General features: G+C 50.5%; 1 long non-coding RNA gene across 1 annotated transcript; it reads left to right on the forward strand.

Annotated features, from left to right (window-relative positions):
- Positions 1-16: 16 nt before the first annotated feature.
- LOC123521277 lies at positions 17-4,241 on the forward strand. Its single transcript, XR_006679747.1, has 2 exons — positions 17-343; positions 626-4,241. It is a non-coding gene; the product is annotated as an uncharacterized LOC123521277 (long non-coding RNA).
- Positions 4,242-4,808: the final 567 nt, after the last annotated feature.

The following is a 4,808-nucleotide window of genomic DNA, read 5'->3' on the forward strand; positions in this document are numbered from 1 at the left end:
TCCTCCCTCCCACTCTCCCTCCCTCCCTGCTGCATTTTGCATGAGCTATCTAGGTCATTAGCATTTTAGCGTATGCAAGACTTGACAAAGCTGATGAGGGGCCAGATGGGCCTCGCTCTTATGGTCTCTTCCACACACACCCTTCTGTTTTTTCTCTCTCTTTTTCTCTCTCTCTCTCTCTCTTCCTTTTCCTTTTCCCCTCCACCACTTGGGACCTGAGCGAGAGGACTGCAGCAGGCGAGTTCCGGAAGGCTGATCTCCCGGATCCCGGCCCCGGACGGCGGCCGTACCGCCTCTGCGGCACCGCACGCCCGGGTCGAGGCGCCTGCACCCGGCGCTCGAGGTAAAGCCCACCACCTCGCGTCCTGCCCTGACAGCCGCCGCCAAGCGCCCGCAGCCTTTCCCATTGCTCGTCCCCCTCCGTTTTCCAGCGCCGAGCCGAAGGCGAAATGGGTGGGTAGGGCTCTCGGCGGTGGGGTGGGTGTTTTCTCATTGTCTGGAGCTGCAGGGGAAGTGAGGCGCGGAGAGAGGGACGAGAGGATTTGGGGTAATTAACTCGGGGGAGGAACCCCTCTGCCTTCCACTTCCACTCACATCCCAACCCTCCACCCTCTCCGCTTTGCAGGGCAAAGCCTGGATTCGAAAGGATGTGCGAGAACAAAGAGCCTCTGGAAGACGCCGCTGTTAGCTCATTGTCTGTGCGATTGGGGGAGCTGCGGTAGGGAGGATGCTGTGGTCCTCTGCTCCCTGTTCTCCCCACCCCCACCCAGCCCTCTCCCCGCTGTCAGTGCGCACGCACCGCCACCGCTCTTTATTATCTTCCCCCACCCCACCCCCGTTTTCTCATTCCATCTTCTCCCCCGTCCTTTCTTGTCACCTTTCCTGCCTTCTGCCTTTTCTTCGTCCCTTCCTTCGCCAGGAGAAAGGCCTCTCTCTCCGTGTTCACAGCGGACCTTGATTTAAATGTCCATACAATTAAGGCACGCGGTGAATGCCAAGAATGGGGCTGGCTGAGCACCGTCGGTCCGCGAGGGCCCGCCGAGCGAGCGAGGAGTGACAGCCCAGCCTCGGCGCCCTCCGCAGAGCTCAGCGCTGCGGATTCTGGGCAGGAGAAGTCGCTGGCTCCTACTGGCTGGGCTGCCCCACACAGGAGCCCTCGGGGTGGGGAGGTATGGGCTCCTGAGAGACCGGGACTCAGAGATGCAAACCGCCTCACGGAGGATAACTGGAGCGGATTCTGTGACAGAAGCACAGTTCTGTGTCTGCACAGATGATGGGGGGAGGGGGCGCCTCGTAACACACCAGGGCATGATTCTGTGTGCCTGTTTTTCTCTGGGTTCCGCGTGCATTGTACATGGGGCATACAGACCTTCCTCAGTGGCTGCGTTTTTGTTCTGAGTTTAACTTTCGGTTTGCCCTTAAAAAAGAAAAAAAGAACCCTGCCCTGTAGAAGCCTGGACTAGAGGGGCTTGGAAGGGAGGGGCTAGCAGGGTGCCACCCTTTGCAGTAGAACTGTCAGGCTGAAGGCAGTCATTTGGGATGTGCACGGAAGAAGGTACTCACTCCAGGAGGATTGACAAGCTCTGTCAGGGCTGAAGGCATAGTGACAGCTCTTAGGGCCTCAATGTGGCTGTTATTGCTGGGTTAGGCAGAGATCCAGGATGCACCGAGGAAGGGAGAGACTCAATTACCAGGTGTCCACACTGAATGTGTGCAGTGTGGAGGGCTGATGAAAGACTTGTATCAGAGAGGCAGACAGGGTATGAACGATTAAGCCTTCCTCACCCTGAACAGCCTGTTCCCCCCCTCATCACTAGTCCTAGAGCAGCAGCTGGCCCTAGAGGCCCCCCTGTGCCTCAGCGCAGTCACATCCCATCTCCAGTTCGGCATGCACCTTCAGGCTGCAGTAGCTAGTGGCAAAACCAAAACCCATTAATTTTAGGTGGAACAAGTGGAGGAGGGGCAAGGGCTGGTTCTTCCTACCCAGGAAGCCTGCTGCAGCCCATCCCCCACACATGACAGAGGCCTGTCTTTTGAGGGATGTTAGGCGGGTAGTCAAGGGCCTGTAGTCCCCTTTTGGTTTGATTCTTAACACACTAATCGGTCCTCAGAGTCTCAAAGCCAATTTACCTAGGCCCTCTCCAAAGCCTCAATCTAGTCCCCTGACTGAATTAGCTTTCAGTGATACTATGGGCCAATACCCCATACCCACTCTCTTCCCTGGTCTCATTTCCTTACAAAAGATTGGGTACCTACTGTGTGCCAATCTTTGAGTAATTGTTTTAGCTTTCTTCGTTTGCACTCCAAAGGGAAGGTTTGGAGTCCCCAAAGGCAGAGCTTAACTGTGCCACACCCCACCTAGGCAGGCACTCCTAGAACCTTTAGGCCTACAGAAACGTACTGGGAACCTGTTCATCCCTGCAGAGAAAAGGTTGCAGTGCACATCATCAGTTGTGTGAGCTGCAGGCACTATACTTCCCTCAATCCCGGAAGGCACGCTTGGCTATAGGACAGAAAGGAAGAGCTGCTTCTCTGAACTCTTAACCTTAGCAAGGGTTGTCCTAAAAGCAGCCCTGGCATTCAAATACACCTCCTCCTGAGGGCCGGTGGACCCTCTGCCCTTTGGCTCTTCAGATGGATTCCTGAAAAGGAAAGCAGACTTGCTGTGGGGAGTGTGAATCTTTCTACTCCCCCACCCTCACTAAGAAGGTGCTCTAGGCTTTGTCAGGCATAGTGAAAGCTTCTAATGACCAAATTCTTCGCACCACAATGGTCCACATTAGCGAGCCTTTCTCAGTAATTGCTTTTCTGCCAGACCTTGATGTACCTTTCAGCTGATCCGCCCTCCAATAAAATCTTCACGTGCTTCCCCAAGTCTTGTCCCTGTAAAGTGGACACTTAGCACCCTTCCCCTGAGAGCCTAAACCACAGGCACCTGTAGACAAGGCCTACCATGTTCCTGCCACAAATAACTGATAATGAGGGGGACAGGTTTTCTATTTTGACTGCTTATATAAACTCTTGTTCCAGAACGCTTTGTTAGGGGAGCGCCCTGGATTGCTGGGTCCATGTGCTTCAGTATGAATACGTTCCTGTGTTTGCGAATTCTGGTCGAAAAAGGTGTCTTCATGTAGTGGGGGATGAGGGAGGCGGCGCTTTCAGGACCAAGAATGGTAGGGGTATAAAAAGATGAACGGACCACTCTGACCCTTGTATGATTTCAAGACCTTTTGTGTTCACCAAAGATCACCTCTGATCTTCCTGATGTCTCTGTTGGGGAGTCTATTGATGTCCACCAGTATTTGTGTAAGAAGTGTATCGTTTTCTGCCCCTTCAAGGTATTTTTTAACTCTTAACATCATCTTCCATCTCTCAAAATCACTCTAATTACATTCTATGATTTACATGAGGGGGTGGGGAAACATTTTTTTTTAATGTAGGGTGCTTTATGACAGCTGACTGAGTACACAAAGTGTACTCATAGGAACATTGGTTTCCATGTACCACCATCATCGTGGTCATGATATTTCTGAAGCTCCTGTAGCTCTCACGTGTTGGTTAGGGTGACTGTATCAGATACTTGAAGATGTTTTTTTAATGTATCAAAGGAAAAATCCATAATATTCTTCTTTCCCCTGCCAGAGACAGTCCAGACAGATCTCTGCTTAAGCAGAAGAGAAATTGATCCTTTAACAGGGACAAAGGTAAATTCCTCTAATTTACTTCTCTTACCACCAGGGCAGGGAGGGGGTCATGGACACATGGGGCTCCTTAGCCAGAGAAATAATACTTGGTGCACGAACACATTCTCAGTAGGCATATGTCCATACATACATACATTTATCACATAACTAAATCCATTGCTGATGCTAATATAGGAAGACACTGAAATGCACACAATCTACCCATCTATAGTCTACAGGGAAATAAATTTCTCTTTTCCCTGCATTGAACCTTACATAATACTTACTCCACCACCCCACCCTTTTATTCCAACCTCAGAATAGAGTTCTCTGGGGGCAGCTGCAAAGCCTTCTCCCTGGGACAGATGGAGCCTCCCTTCCTCATCCACTCTGTGGGTGGTTTTAGAACCCTGTGAGTCAACATAGGCTGACTGAGGGGTTGGGCTGGTTGTCTGTGTTGGGGGCTTGGTGGCTGGCTGATTCACAGTGATGAGTATGTCAATAATAATGATGATGATAATGAGAATGATATCCTAATAAAGATTTGTTTTCTCTTAAGTGCCATCTACAATTCTTTTCATTTTGGTGTTGTTGTTTTGTTCTCCTGCGCCCCCCCCCCCAAGCTCTCCATCAATTTGACTCGTTATTTTAAAATATTTTTAATTGCATCCCAAATGTAGACACAGAACAAGACAAAAAGAACATCAAAGGGGCTTTATTCTAAGCAACATGCCCTGCTTTGGGATGTGCCCTGGTCTCCAGAGGAGATGTGTGCGCACCAAATTTAGGTGGCCTGGGAAATCAGCAGGCCTTATTGAGAGCAGAGAATGTTCCAGATCAGCAGTGAAGTTATCAGCAAGTCTCTAAAGGCTCACCCTTTCATGTTCTTAACCTCTCTTCCTTTTGTCCTAAAATGGAGACTTGAGGGCCAGGAGCCTGGCCGCGAAGCCCAGGGAAATACAAACCGCAAAGATCTTCCAACGTGAATGGCACAAAGATGTATTTTAAATTAAAATCCAATCTAATCGCTTCTTAAATATATACAATGTGTTGAGACCAAAGGTTTCGGAGGCACCCCCGAAATCCATTTTCTGACTTCTTGGTACGTTTGCCTGACGAGGCTGC

The sequence above is a fragment of the Echinops telfairi genome, unplaced genomic scaffold (assembly GCF_000313985.2).
Source record: "Echinops telfairi isolate 266 unplaced genomic scaffold, ASM31398v2 ScPeMD7_9;HRSCAF=40, whole genome shotgun sequence".
Taxonomy (NCBI): Eukaryota; Metazoa; Chordata; class Mammalia; order Afrosoricida; family Tenrecidae; genus Echinops; species Echinops telfairi.